Genomic DNA, 16,779 nt, shown 5'->3' with positions numbered 1-16,779 from the left:
AAGAGCATTTCCATTGACATGTAGAAAAGAGCCTGATGTTTCAGGTCCAGTTTAAAGAGTACTGGTTCAGAAGAGCTTGCTGCTGCATCCCAGCCTGTGTGGCCAGCAGCCTGCAGCCCCTGAGGAAGGTGACTTTATTCTCGATAAAGGTGTCTTTGAGGCTTTGAAGTGAAAAGAAAGCTTGAGTCTCTCTAACCACCACTCTAGGGAGATTGCCAGAGGCCATCCCTTGTTAGAAAAGTCTTTCAGATCCCAGGAGGTTAGCCACATTGTGCCAAATTGCTCTGGAGTGCCAAGCCAAAAAGAACCACACCACATCCAATACATCCGGTTCCACACACTAGGTTTCGATCACTCTCCTTGCTCTGCTCCACACCTGGGCAACAGTTCATCAGAGAAAAGAGAACATACAACTGCTGGGCTGAATACAAAACCCAGAGCTACATGGTAAAGCTTCCATTCCCCCACAAATCCTTACACTTTTCTCTATCTGCTAACTGGATAAACAAGATGTTATGTAAAAGCTGACATGAACAGGAGCACTTCTTGGTGTTCTTTCTGCATTCCCATCTGGTGTGGACAGAGGCTCTGAGCCAAAAGGCAGCACTGTACTTTCCACATGTCTGGCCCTAACAATGATGGATCAATTGAGAGCACAAGCAAGATACACTGTGGGTGACCAGAGGGGCAATGCAATGGTATTGCCTGGCCAGATAGAACAGAAAAAACAGTCAGAACTCTTATCTATTAAGTTCCTCAGATAAATAAGAAGCAGGTGGTGGAAAGGAGTGATTGTGGGGAGCTTGGCAACTCAAAGGTACTTAAACCGCATTACTATAGGCAGTTTTATACATGATAAAAAACAAAAGGGAAAACAAGAGGAATGAAAAAAATCTATGCAATGTAAACAAAACAGTTTAACACAACTTACAATTACAAGAGTCACGAAGAAAAGGTTTATAAGTATTATTATTATTATTATTATTATTATTTTTATTATTAAAGCACTGACCATGACTTGAACCTTCGGTTTTTCTTACAATCGTAGATGCCTTCCAGAGCTTGTTACCTTAACAAGAAGATTAAAAACACAGGGATTTCTTACCGTTATTTTAAGGAGATTGAAGCCAAACACATTCATTTAGCTGACACTTTTCTCCAAAGAGACTTACAGTGTTACACTGCCTACTCTTATTGACCAGTTTATATAGCTGGGTAAATTCACTAGAGGAATTAAAAGTAAGGACATTGTTCAAAGATACTACAGAGGGGGATTTGAAGCTGTAACCTTTGGGTCTAAAAGGAGGAGTGTTAACCACTATGCTACCACCTGCCCTAAAAACCTACGTCCAATGAAAGATGCTGCCATTCCTGCAGTTCTGTGCCATGGGTCCATGCAGCAAACAGACGCCTTGGATCACAGCAATTCATGCAATGCTTTACAGATGGAAATCCCTCCACCCTGCATACACTTACAGTGAGTCACAGTCAGTCCACATGGTGACCTTGGGGCTCGTGAGTCAAAGCCACAGGAGAAGCATGCCCACCCCCCTCTCTACAAACACAGACAGCACAGCAGCGACCCCACTCATGAAAACACTCTTCTGACTGGAGGTGGGGTTAGATGTCTGCAAACAACATAACCCCCCCCACACCAACCTTTATAAAGAGCAAACTCTTAGGAAAGCAGATGTAAGCAAGCTGAAAACATTCTTATATGTGAAGGGGAGGCAAAAACATCGTTACTGATATGCAAACGCTTTGTTCCACTGGAGCAGTTAGGTGCACTGACCTCACATGCCTTTAACACGTCACTGAAAAACACACTATGTCCACAAGAATTACCTTGAAGAGCCTGAATGTGGCTGAAGATGTGGCAATTCAACAGAGCTGAATAAACGGAGGATAGCAATATGTGGTCATATGCCCGGTTAAAGTGTCTCATCTTCGCTGCTTCATCTATATTTAAGGAAAATGAATTTTGGCACTTTACCTACAGTTCACACCTGTTTTCGAAAATATTTACACTCGAGGCATATTGTGAGTCAGCAGTTTTATATGCAATTCAATGTATCATTCATGTAGTAACATTCTCTCCCAATTGATCTGGCCTCCAAAAAATTGCAGTAAGATGCACTCCCACAGTCTTGGGATCAGAACAATTGCACTAATCACGCACTCAGAGAAAACGGTTGAAGCAAAATAATCTATGTGCACAAGGCTGTCAGAAAGGGAGATTTAGACCTGAGATACAATTCTTCAAAAGCCAAGTCCAGGCAGAAATAAAGGCACCATGTAGAGATGAAACAAGCTGAGCTGCTCTGTGTGTGAAGAATGGCTGATGGGTAATGTGCTAAAAATGTACACAAGAACAACCATCTTCACCAGTCACCAACAACCATCTGTTAGTACTCAAAAGGGCTAAACAAATTAATTGAAATAAAAAGGAAGTCTCCCCGGAACCCAACTTTTAAATTATTTTTTAATTTCCGCAGCCATCAATTCTCATTTCATTCAGCTTAAATGTCTGCCTGTCTTAGAAATTAATTAAACCAACAATCAAATTATTCCTCTAGAAGCAAAAAGCATATAAAGTGTTTAATTTGAAAAACAGAATAAGTTTTTCCAATCTCATTTAATGAGATCAATGCAGCCCGAAGAAAAGCCTCCCTTTGTCCTTGAAACTGACAGACCCCAGCTATTTCAAAAAGAGCATGTACTATGATGGGCTTGTCCATGGACAGACCTGGGGTAAAATTCATTAGCCGCAAGACATGCGACAAGAGCCCACTTAGCCCCCCACTGGGGCACCCTGTGCGGAGCTTACTATGCTCTTATGTAAATGAAAGTTTTTATTGCAGCTGCCTGTGTCAGGTCAGAAGCTCACATTCATTCATTTAGTCAATGCTTTTCTCAAAGCAACTTACAATGTTAAACTACTTTCACAACTACTTACTCATTTATACATCTGAGAAATTTTCCTGGAGCAATTTAAGGTAAGTACATAGCTCGAGAGTACAACAGGTAGACGGTAGAGGTGAGATTCAAACACTTGAGCTTTGGGTCTAAAGGGAGGAACTCTAACCAATATGCTACTAACTGTCCCTTGTTCATTTGCTCATAGCTGAGGTTCAATCCAGGTTCAAGAAGACTGCAATCTCAGCAGGGTTTTACAATTAGTCCAACTAGGGGAATAATGTTTTTGTTGAGATGTACAGAGGTGCCCACAAAGAATGAAGACAGGATACCATACCATAGCCTCCTAAAACAGGCTTGAACACCACATACAGCTGCATTCCTGTACTGTTACAATAGATTGTATTTAAAAGGTCAGACAACTGATTACTCATGAGGTTTTCTTTTACCATTTTTTGACATTTCAAGAAGAATCTTACATTCAGCCGTACTTAAATTGTCTCAAATTGAGGGCTGAACAAAGTCAAAGGCTATGGATCTAAACTCTATTGGCTTGGTGGCCGATAGAGCTTAGATCTGTAGTCGCAGCTAGAGCAAACAATGGCTTTTTAGCTATGTAGACCCAAATATCCTCATTTTACAAATGATTTGATCAATGTCAGCAACAGCAAGCACACAGAAGGCCTGAACAATGATTGCTCAGAACAGTGGTACAAAGAGTAGCACTGGTACATCATATCTCCTAGGTTGTGGTTCAGATCCAGCTCAGTTTGTGCAAAGTTTTCACGTTCTCCCAGTCCTTGTGTGGGTTTTATCGAGATGCTCTGGTCTCCTCCTACAGTCCAAACACTTTTGGGGTTTTAGGTGAACTCATGACTCTAAACTGATGCTAGTACATGTCAGTGAGTGAGTAAGGGAGCTCTATAAGGCGACTTGCACGATGGTGTGAGCTGAATACAAATTAACAAAGCTGTCCTTATTAGTCAAGCACAGCATGTGAGCTTCACACCCCCACCACACACCTGCCTTTGAAAATCAACTCCATCATCTCCTACTCCGACCTAAATATAATAATATTACAGCAGAGCTAAAGGGAATATTTGCCGGTTGGACCCCTGAAGTCTCCTGATGACTAGAAAAGCCATATGTTAAGGTAGGTGGGATTTGACTGATCCTGAACCTTAGTACAGTGAGCCACAAGCACAGTAGAAAGAGGAAGTTTGATTAGAGAATACCTTTCTTCTTGCTAGTCACAAGAGTATTGGGACAGATATTACAGGAGTTTAATACCACAGCAATCTGAAATTCATATTTTCAATGTTTTCTTGGAAAGAAGGACTTCTGCAAAGGCAAAAGCAGTACATTACCACACGCAACATATTTTAATAATGTACAAAAACAATTATCTCAACAGAGTTGGCATTTTTGATATTTCGTTCCTCCAGCCTGATGTGCTCACGCTTGAGGAATGGACTTCCTCTCTGGGGCAGAATTATACAACACCTTTGAAGAATTCACATGGGGGCTCACAGGGACACATTAAGCCAGCCAGTTAAAAATAAGCCCCTGAGGCTGGTACTTCAGCACTAACCATTTGGTGAGACGTCACAGGCCCCTGCAGAACAAGCCACTGAGACACAGCAGTGTATGAGTCAAACCATTTCACAGTGATGTACGCATTGTTCCAATAAGGACACTTCTGGAGTTGCAGATGGAACAGACAGCCACTGACTCTGAGAGGTGCTCAACCACTGATTAAAAATGAAGCGAAACAGGCTTGTGGATCTATTATCTACAAGGAGATGGAAAGGAAACTGTCACAGTGCTGACCGGGCAGGCATCTAGATGAGACAAAAGACCATGCTGTGATTTATTTATTACAGCCACGAAGAGATGCGTATGCTCTGAGTTCAACCGAAGGCAGAAATAACAAGCTGCAAGAAAAACCCTCTAATAAAGAACAGATGATCAAATGAGGATACAGTTGGAATCTCAGATGTGAATTAAAATTAGAATAAAAATACAATTACATTTAGTCACATCTGCAAAAACTGGCAAGGCATAAAAATTGGTCTTGACTGCAGGAACTACATGCTTTTTTTAGGAAGTTTAGTTTTAAGGCTTGAGAAAAGTGCCACCTCTGATTTTTTTATATTTATTCATGCACAAGCTCTGGCTTACAGGGTTCATCTTGCTTTCAGATTCACACACACACGCACGCACGCACGCACGCACGCACACATTGGCTAAAGACACTTGCCCCAAGCAGGAGCCTAACCTGGCAATGAAGGGTGTAAGGCTGGAGGGGGAGGGGACACACCCAGGACAGGATACTAGTTCATCACAAGGCACCCCAAGCAGGACCCAAACCCCAGACCCACCAAAGAGCAGGACCCAGCCAATCCTGCTGTGCCACCACGCCACCGCATCACTGCACTTCTACTTTCAGATTCAGATTTAGGCTATTAGTTATGATAGTCGCAACTAGACAAAAACACCCAATGTTGTTCTACTTTGTTGCATATATTGTGGTGCCTTGATGAGGGCCTGTGGGTCCAGATGGAAAAGTAGCCCTCCCATAAATATCTTGGAGGTGGGTGATGTTGTGACATTTCTAAAGGCTGGTCTCCCAGTAATTTGCTGAAATCAGGGATAAAATATGGAACAGATTAGGGTCACAGTTTGGGACTATGGTCAGAGTGTTTTAATCCAATAAGCCCCAAATCAGGAGAGGTGAATGCTGTCTAGCTGAGAGCCAACTGGCTCTTTCTTTACCACCCACTTACATGCTCAAACAAACTGGTTATTTGTAAAGTTCAACTGGTGTTCCAAATTCTCTTGAGCAGAGTTAAAACAGTGATATTTGTAAGAGTGAGAAGTAAATTGCATCAGAAGATTGGTTAAACTCCATGAAGTTTGCTTCTGTTTAGAAAATAAAAGTGATAGTTCATTTTTAACCACTTTTAAGCTGGTAAAAGTAATGTAAGAGTAAGTCAAAGCTAAATCATGGTTAACTCAAGGTGAACACTCCCATGGTTTTTGCAATGGGGAGGATACGGAAGTGACTTACCATTGCTTTCGTCAATGTATGTCTTTAGAACATGGAAGGAAAAACACAGAAACAGGGAAAGCATGTGAACTCCACATACACTGAGCTTGATTCAAACTGAGCCCACAGCCCTGCAGCTGTGAGGCACCAACTCCGCTTTCCACCGTCCTGCCATATTAAGATGTTTAATCTAGACAAGAATATATAATATCAATCATTATGCATGAAGTGATTAAAAAAAAAACAAAAATGCAATCAGTTGTCAGTGTAGTAATTTCTGTATGAATCACTCTGTTAAGTTACGCAGGGCTCAGAAGACGAGAAAGTTTCTTCCAACTTTAACAGGTTTTTAGCTTGATTTGTCTAGAGCTCCTGAAGGAGAAACTGAGACAGCCGCAGATGAAAGTTTGCCACATTTTTCTACTTCCACAAAATGAAATAAAATAGGTTTTAAAATACTCCAAAGTACACCACAGCTTGAAGGAAAATCTAAACTATTAATTACAAACTTATTAGACATCGCAAAACAAAGGATCACATGAACACAGCATTCTGTGCACTGAAACTGGGCTGAAAGCCACAAAAAAAAGTTCATCATCCACAGAAGGGCCCAGTGGTGGCCTTGGAGCCCCAGGCGATCGCCTATTTCCCCTGTGCCTAAGGGCAGCCCTGAAACTGAGATTAAACAAATTGCAGGATGCAAACTGAAAACAGAGCACAGCAGGAAGCCTGTCATCCGTAACAGATGCTTTTTTTTGCCCTGCTCGGCTGGAGGACAAGGCTTACGTGATACTTGGGAATGCTTCTGAGAACAGTGGAGATTGCAAGGCTCTCAAGTCACCTCTGTAAAAGTGCTGAGGGGGCAGGTGGCCGTATGTTTCCCCTTGATTTCAGAAAGACAAATGAACTGAACCAGAAAAGACCAGCTCTTATCCTGAATTACTTAAGTGGGGTTGACAGTCTAACTCCAGCTCTCCAACTTGCATGCGGATGGAGATACATTTATAATTTCGCTATTAATACCTCCTTTGTCAGGCTCCAAAACTGCACCTCAATTGCTATATTATCACCTTTAACCAATGGGAAATGGCAAAAAAATTGCATAAACATGAATGACACAAAATACATGCAGTATATTTGGACTAGTTCACAGAGAGCAAGAACAAATACAGCACTGGGATCAGAATAACAGAGCCATTGAAAGGCAATCTGTACTCCCCACTATAGAGTAGGGCCAGTATATATAATTGGTGTCTAAGAGAGAAAGTTACTCGCTATGGTCCTATCTCAGTTATATAATGTATTATAAAGTTCTCAGAACTAAATCTGATCACGGTTATGATTATTAAACTTCAGTATCGCCACAATTCCAATCACCCTCTACCATCACTGTTTAAGTGGGCAACAGGTCATGGACTTCAGAGCAGCAAAGCCCAACATAGATCTATTTTTTCATAACAGAGGTATTTTATATTAGTGGTGGATCCAGACCAGTGTTTCCAAAGAAATCAACAGTTCGGTGAACAAGCTGCCAAACCAGAGCTCATCCAGTCAGCTGCCACAAGTTATATTTTCAATCTTTCCTCAGGCAATAAGCAACAATAATTTAACCTTGACAATTCATACATCCATTGCAAGCAACCACTTGTCCAGTGCAGTGTCAAGGTGGTCCAGAGACCATCTTGGAAATTTAGGGTATGAGGTACATAGACACACCAAAGGCAATTCAGAGTCACAAGTACAACGGAAACACATGTACTTAGACTGTGGGAGGAAAGCAAATAAAAAAAAACTTAAAAAAAAAAAATTGGTGTGGGAATTGGGATTTGTCTGTGTCTTATGCACCTACTTGAACAATGAACCTCAGTGTAGCAAGTGGTAGGGAACAAACTAGGTTTGCTTGAGACTTTCATGTCTGCAGCTATGTCTCCTTCTCTCAATGTAATGCATAAATTGTACTTTTGCTGAGATGTACGTCGCTTTGGACAAAAGCGTCTGCTAAATGAATAAAGGTAAATATAAATGTAAATGTAAACTATAGCATCTGGATGAAACCCATTCGAAGATAAGGAGGTATCAAGTAGTATAAAATCACAGCCCAGGAGCTGTGAGGACTCGCTACACCCTAGTGCCAGCCTTAGATGGAAGCAACATTATAGAATCTTTTATTATAATGACTTAACATTCCACATTACATAGATTTTTAATGGAGCAATTTTAGGGTAAGTACCCTGCACAAGGGCACTACAGCACTAGGTGAGATTCAAACAGCAACCTTCAGGCCGAAAGGAAGAATCTATAACCACTACACTGCCGCTCTTTGCCCTCTTTAGGCACACAGGCAGCTCCCTAAAAGCAACTGTTCCAAGTCAGTATTTCTGTCTTGTTTGTGTTCTGCTCTAATACACTGACTGGATGAAATATGTCTTCTCATATGAGGTAAGAAAAGCCCTTAGAGTTTACGCACTTAGGATTTTCCATGTTTTGATGCAGCGCTCATGCACCACAGCAGGCATAAAGTCTGGGCTTTTTCCCCCAAACCCGATTTCCATTTTTCATATTTACATTGCATTAGTTGCACATTCCTGTTATAATTTTGCTATTGTTGAGACTGCACTGGCACAGTTCACGGATCTCAGCAGCCAAATACAATGATTCAGCTTTATTTAAATGATTTATAATGTTTTCAGCTATGAAAGGAAACTGTGCAAAGCAATGGTTTGCATAGCATAACCCAGCACATGGCTGCCGAAGGTCCAGGAAATCATGTTATATTTACAGAAAAAGCAATTTAAACTCTTCCAAAGAGGCATTCTGAGGAGAGCATGATGGTCCAATAGATATGGAAGCAAGAGGAACATTGTTAGACAGCTACAGCAGACACCACCATATGGATCCTGAGGAGTGACAACCAGTTTCTGCAGGACAAAGGTCTAAGGCAGAGTTAAGCACAGGAAGGATGACAAACGCACCCCTGGGAAAACTTCAGTCCCGATTCAGAGCCCCTAAAATTGGCCAACAAAGATGTGTGGAAATACACATTCCAAGTATTTCAGAATCCATTACACTAAGTTTGCTGTTTTTGGCAACTGAAATTTCCTTCAGAGTTTACTGCCCTACAAGCACAGACTGAACAAGCACTGGACTCAAAGTTTGGATATCTGGCATTGGATTAGATTATTGCATACTTACATTACACTAAATCTGAATATGATGAAAGGTGAGCTATTCATGTTACTGTAGGCATTCAGGTGGCTGTCATCTAAGAAAACTAGAAATGCGTAATAAATGTATTGTATTGGAAACCATGGCAAAGGGTTTTTCTTGGCTTATAAGACTGATTTCACTGTAGTCTGCCCACATGATCTATTTAGTGACAACCTCAGGTCAGTATTAAGTGAAAAACTCTGTAAACACTTAATATGAAGAAAATAAATCATTGAGAAGATGTATGCTTGACCAGAAACTCAAAAGCATATACAATTGCTCCACATATTAGCCTTATCAATGGCTTTCAGCAGTAGTCACAGTTGCATGCAAATAAAGGTGGAGCTAATTAATTAAATTGAACATGGATAATTACAAACAGTCATCAGGATATAATTATATTACTTATGTGTTACAAATAATAATTACATTTAAACTCTGTTCTGACATGCTCAAAATTCTGGGTGTTCCTGATTAGCGATTGCACTTTATGAGTGCATGCTCAACATATTACTACAAACAAATGCTAAGGAGTGTGTGTTTCCTTTCCACCTACCCATATTTCCATTCTTTTCTTTTGATTCAAAAGTAAAATTAAAAAATCAAAATATTTTCTCTGCAGAAAAGTGTTAGCGGATCTAGCAAAAATAAAGTTCTGTAGAAAGTCTAGAAAAGAAAGAAGGAATGAAAGAAATGGAACCTTGTATTAATTAAATTGGACCAAGATTGTGTGAAAAACATTCCACTTAATTGGAAATATTTTTGACAGATAGCAAAAAAATACTGAATTTATGAAGCACACAAAATTGAATTTATTCTGGTGCTTGTAGAACCAATTGGATTTTTATTAGCAGATCTGGAATTTTTTTGTTTTAAAAATCAATGGATAACAATATAAATGCTTCTGAGCATCGACATAACACAATTACAGGTAGTGCTACCTTCAGACATGGCGGAAGGCAGGTTGAATCATTTTGTTCAATAACTCCAGGATGGGATTCCTGGTTGTTGGTGGTAAGCTTTGTAGATGCCCTTTACATTACCATCTTTCTCTACCAGAGTTGTGGAAAATACAGACATTGAAAGAAACATTTTTAAATACTTCTATCAACAGAGAAAATAACCGGATTATTATCAATACCGAAATCTTAGTTGTGACATAGATAAGACTAGCTTTGCCCCAGTTAAAACAGCTTAGAGGAAATGTTTAAATTAAGGGAATAATTAAAATCGACTGTTCTCATATTGAATCAGCTATAAAGTTCTATAAATCAAAAACATACATTTAACTATCATTATTGTGGATTGCACCAATAATACATGTTTCAGTACTTTTTAAAACTGCACTGATTGCATGAAATGTTCCTTGCAGTGTCTTTTTTACAAAACAAATGTGTTGGAGAAGTAATACTGTTCATCATTCAGTAACCTATACCCCTAATTTAACAATGTGAAATTTATCGCTCATTCCAGACTACAGAACATCTTCAGAGCCTTCATCATTAAAGTTTTAAATTAAATTAAACCACAATCACCTCAATCAGTTAACTGCGACAGGTTCCAGGCGTCTATGAGATGAGTATCACGAGATGAGTAGTAATTACTGACAACATGTAATGATTTCCTCAGCCATAGCTCCAATCTCCTCCTATTAGCAAACTTTTCTGTTTTCTCCCAGCTGTATGGAAAAATGTACATTTGGAAGTTTGTGTAAACTCTTGAAGCACAGTTGTCCTCAGTAACCTCTGTTTGAGAAATGGTACAAAGGCCAGTCTAACTGAAAGTGCCTAAATGCAGCAAGTTCATTCAGAATGATCAGGGACTTGACTCACTCTGCACACCATCTCTTTAAACTGTTCCCCTCTGCAAGACGATACAGGACAATTCACTCACATGCCACAAGAATGAAAAACAGCTTCTTCCTCAGAGCTGTGAAACAGCTGAACACTGTTTAATTTTCTATCTTTATACTTAACTGTTTGTGTTTTATATTGTTGTCTAAAAAAACTCAGGGAATACCACTATAATTTTGTTGTATTGCACAGCACTACAATGACAATAAAGTCTTCAATTCAATTCAATTCAATTCGAGTGACGTTTGCACCATAAGACCTTCATGACCCTTCGCTATTGTAGCCCTAAGACCAGTGCTTGCTCTGTTGTTTTGGCAAGGTGTTTCAGATGTCCAGATTTCAACAGCATCCAGGGTTTACATCCTCAATGGCCTGGGCCATGACCCCCTCCCATCACTAATAATGTCCTCCATGCCAGAAGAGGTCCACCTGCATGTGCCTTCACACACCGTATCCCCCGCACTCCACTCCACCCCCAGTGAGCTGCTTTCCACAGATACGTTATGTCAGTTTACATGATTGGATGTAGGGCATTTTCCTTGTGCTGAGGTAGAAAATTCATTGGTCAGCTTCCACGAGGACAGTAGAGCGCTATGACCCTGGCCAATGGACTCTGGCAGGCTGGCCATCTTTGCTCACATGCATATAAAGCCCTTCTTACTCCAAAGTTTGAGTGATGCCAGGAAACCACACAGAGATTTTTCCATTTCGCTGTTACAAAACCAGGTAGAGAGTCGATTAGTAAAAAAGATTAACAAATATTCACCACTCAAATTCTGTGGTGCTACCATTTCAAAACACAGAATCACATAGCACCGTGCCAAAATAGAAACATTAACAGCACAGGCTTGACATTTTATGAGAAAATTTTACTGTAACATGCACCAGAAACAAAAAATATGGCAGCTAATATAAAGAAATTTTCTTTCTTACAGGACATTATTAACTAACTAGATTTTATTAACAGAAATTGTGCTAATTAGATTTAACAAGGATAGCACTGTTTTATACTTTGTGGGTTAAAACGCTGACAAATTCTGACTCATGAGATGGTAAAAAGTTATACCAAAAACAAAAACACTGTTAAAAAATTATGAAAAAATATAAGGGCATAAGGCCAATTGCATTTTAATTAAGTTCCCAGATTTAATATGTCTCAGTTCTTTTTCACAGGCCATCCATTCAGTATGTTCAGCTTTAGTTCATTAATCAGTCAGTTGTGTTCATTAGTCTCAGGAGATCTAATGCCGTGTGGTTCTGTAAAGGAAAGTTAATTCAGTCCACTGAGGTTTAATTATCCTATTTCAGTTAGATTTTAAGCAGTACAGTAGAATTCACAGGCTGTCCTCTTTGAGCTGCTGCAGGATGGTGGATTACAGATCAGAGATTCTTCTGACCAGACAACCTCTCTTTGTGATTTTCAGCCTGAGCACAGAACCTTTCAGATAGACTGAGGGTGAATGAGTGAGCCTGACCCAGCGTGACAGCCGTCATAACTCCAAAAGACATATCAATCGAATTGGTGGAGTGGCGTCTGGGGTAGCAGGAGCAGTGTGAACTAACAAGTGCCATGGTCGACCTTCTGACGGCACGCAATGCTACCGCTGATCTTGTGGTCGGGCTGGGGAGTACTGGAATCAAGGCCCATCCGAGTCACTGTGAGATCTTTCTCTTAAGTGACCATGTCTATTATGCCAGAGGCCTCAGTCAGTATCACTGGCTAGAGAAACTTGTGTAGTTGCTGTGGACACCAACAGTTATAGGGCAGCACCCACACTTTCACACGACAGCAGTCTAATAACACACATTTGGGGGAGCAGGGGACGCCAGGTTGTGGAATACCCGGCATCCCTTCCTGTCAATTGGGAGAATGCGTTCAGGGCTCTGGGCCGGGGCACCATCTGCATTTGGATTGACCCGGTTGACAAAACCAATTGAGCATACAACAGTGGACAGCTGCAACACAAAAGCAAGGCCAGGCAGCTGGACTGGATCTGATTTCTGATTCTCTGCCTGAATGGTAAACATTTGCCACAGCAAAGGCACTTTTGCATTGAACGCTTTCAGTCAAGACACAGAACATTTTAACAGCAACATCCTCTGGCTATGTTAACTGCTCCAACCAGAAATACATGCAGCTATAAACACGAACCTGCAATCATGAATTCTGTTAAATCTTCCTCGTGGATTTTATGAATGTTAGACATACTGGTGAAACATAAAGGATATTAAAATTAGACAAAATAGATGTTTCTTTTGTTGCAGTTATTTTTTCTTTCCAAGCATACATCGACACTCCTTCAGAACTATGCGACACATTAGCAATGTAAAAAACTGTTGCTGAACCGCTACATGTAACTGAAAATTAACCTGAAATAAAAACCAAGTGTGAAGTATGCCACACACAAATGCCAAACATGTCAGACAAAATGGGCAAAACACACTACGATGAATTGTATCGCAAAGTGAAACTGTAAAACCTTCGAGCGCGATGTCGCTCAATGTTGAGGGCAAACTGCTAAGGGAAGAATTGAGCTTGAATGATTGAAATCAAAATTGAAATTGACTGCCCCACAGTTACAGCTCCTCCTGGTGGATGAACAATTCAGTTCAGTCGCAAGGAAAAAAGAGAACATGCAATATTCCTTTCAGCCAGAGAGATTACATTGCTGCAAAGTATTTAGTCAGTTCCAAAAAGCATACTCATTTATTTTGTGATTTTGCTTAATAGCAAGCTGAAATCCGTATGCATAAATAAAAGATAATTGAGGGTAATTTACTGAAAATAACAGTAAAAACAAATAAACTAAAAACATTATATTTGTACAGATCAACATTCTGAAATGACACCATGGGGACAATATGACGCAAGGAAATGGTGCACCACTAACATCCGACATCTGTGCATATAGGTTGTGATTCGACAAGTAGAAGTCGAAAGAATTACTGAAAATTCTTTGCATTTTCAGACACTAAATTTATAACGGTACTCACAAGAACAGATCATTACATATTAATATTCTGCTTCACTAGATAATGTACATGGTTATACCACAAAAAACTCTGATATGTCCTTAGAGAAGTAGAAGACTGTTGCTCTTTAAGAAGGGGTGCTTTTTTGTGTTTAGGAAAGCAGCACTTCCGTAGCGTGAAGATTTTTGCTATCTTGTGACTTTACATAACTTACACGTGAAAAGATGGCGAATTTCACCATGCAGATAAAAACTGAAAAGCGGAACTGTAACCGACCTGAGCCAGAGACTATGGGTGATGCTAGGATGTTGTCGGAACCCAGACCAGCTGGTGTTCTTCTTGGCACTGGGCTGGAGGTGAGGGTTCCTCTGTGGGATGAGTCACATACAGGGGAATGCCAGATGCCTGTCACAAGGTCCCTTGGTCAGCTGGGGGTCTCATAGAGCTCCTGTCATGTGGCTTTGGAAGTCCATCTGGTTTAACAAAGCAGAACAGAGGTGACTGGGGGGGGGCAGGTTTGGTGCCAATTGCAACCCATTACAGAGCTGTTGACAGAGCTTAGCTATAAGAATGGTGGGGACTGCTTGTTACCTCTCACACTTGACACAAAAGGAATAAGCAGAGAAAAGTAGCAAGTACAAAAAGAGTTTCAGAGACAGCAACTTTACTTGTGACCAGACAACTGTGGGCTTAAGTTCCCCAAAAGCTGTTGGACTGATGAGCAAGGTAAACCTGAAACCCCTGTTTCAATACCTGTAGCTGTTTCACAGGGTAAAACTAGAAACCATGCAGGCTGCTTTGGATGAAGGATTAACATAGGAAAACTTAACTAATATAAGATGGCCTTTCAACTGACACAGACAGTAGGTGCTGAGGAACACACAGGGGCCCATCAGACAGTTCATGTCTGCAGCTATGTCTCCTTCTCTCAATGTAATGCATAAATTGTACTTTTGTTGAGATGTACGTCGCTTTGGACAAAAGCGTCAGCTAAATGAATAAATGTAAATGTGTGTGTGTGTGTGTGCGCGCACGCATTTGGGGCACATGGACCACCTGCACACTCTCAGCCCCCAAATACATACACACAACCCCCCAAAGCACATCTTTCATACATATTTAATGCAGGCCTGGGCTGCTCCCCTGCATCCCATCACCCAGGCACACAGAACAGCATGCTTGGGCTGCGACGCCCACGCACTTGGACCGCTTCCAGCATTGAACGTGCTGATGCCGAAACACAAGCAGTGGTGACGTGCTCCATATGTGATGTTGAGCAGAAATGCAGAGATACAATACTCACATGCCAAATTAGTAACATTAACAAAGCAGCTTTACAGTGTGTTCAGTTATTTTAAAGAGTAGGAGAGAGTGAAAGAAACAGAGAGGAGATTACTCGCCTGTCAAACAACAGCAGAAAAATAGTAGTAAAGCACAGAGGTTTGTGTTAGAATGCTGTTCTGTGCACTTAACAAGTGGTTTTGATGTGAATCCATTTATAGCCCCTCATGAAGGTAGCCGTCTCACAGGAACACGGCTGAATGAAGCACTTCAGCATACAGTTTATCTGCAGGGCATAAGTAGAGGACCATAGATTATGGTCCAAGGACATGGTCTTCAAGAAAATCAATATAATTATATGTATACAGACAATTTGTGACACTTCTAACAAGCAGTCCAGAGGAGAAAGAACTCCTGGTTCTCTCTCGGTAGAGAAAACACCAGCTTCCATTTTAATGATGCTCTCATACACAGATCGGGAATGTATACAGGAATCCTGCAGAGCCTATTCTATTTCATGCAAGGGCTGTCACAACTGATGGAAAAAAAAATATCTGCAGCTCCCAGTATGAGCATAGGCCAATAGGCTCCAATATATAACTACCGATTAACTAATGTCTAATCCTAACTGTTCACTGGTATTTACAGACATGAAACGTGAGAATAAAGACGAAATCAGAAGAAATGTCGAGCGAGCGATGGGCTCATGAGGTAACAGGTACTGAGAGCATTACAATGCATGTGCAAATATCTCATTTGCCTCAGTGTGTCATTGTCACTGGCTTCTACCAAATCAATCAATAAATAAGTAATAAGTTAACAGATGCTGCTAAGGGCTCCACAGTAGCACAGCGGGTAGTGTTGGTGCCTCACAGCTCTTACTTCTTGGGTTTAGATGTGGGTTGGAACCTGGCTTGGTTTGTGAGTTTTTATGTTTCATTTTGGTGTGGGTTTCCTCCAGGGCATTTGCTTTCTTCTCATGGTCCAAAAACAAGTGTTTCAGGTGAATTGGTTGCTCTAATTGCCTATATTGTGTGTATGTGTCAGTGAATGAGTATGTATGATTGCACTGTGACTGACTGGAGTCCTTTCAAGTCTGTATTCTGCCTTGCTATACCCTATGCTTCTAGAATATGCTCTGGACCACTGTGAGCCTGCACTGGACAAGAAATTATGGACAATCCAGTAACTAACATGAATAACAGCAACTCTTTGTCTATGCATGATTGAATTTTCTTCTGGTTTAGGACTTTAAAGAAGTCAAAGTCCATGGTGCAGGCTGTCAAACATGACTGGCACTCTCTAGAGCCAGGCTTCAGTCTCCCACCGGGCAGAATAAACTGGTCAGCAGCTCAGTGCTTTAATCCGCTTTTACAGATCTGGAAAAAATGATGTCTAGAACTGCTGGAACAGGGATGTTCCTTAGAAGTGAGCTCAGAACAGTTAGTTAGAGTGGGATCTGTAAGGCTTGGTGACTTGTTTTCCCAGATTTTCAGCTGA

The sequence above is a fragment of the Scleropages formosus genome, chromosome 13 (assembly GCF_900964775.1).
Source record: "Scleropages formosus chromosome 13, fSclFor1.1, whole genome shotgun sequence".
NCBI lineage: Eukaryota > Metazoa > Chordata > Actinopteri > Osteoglossiformes > Osteoglossidae > Scleropages > Scleropages formosus.
This window is presented reverse-complemented; position numbering follows the sequence as displayed.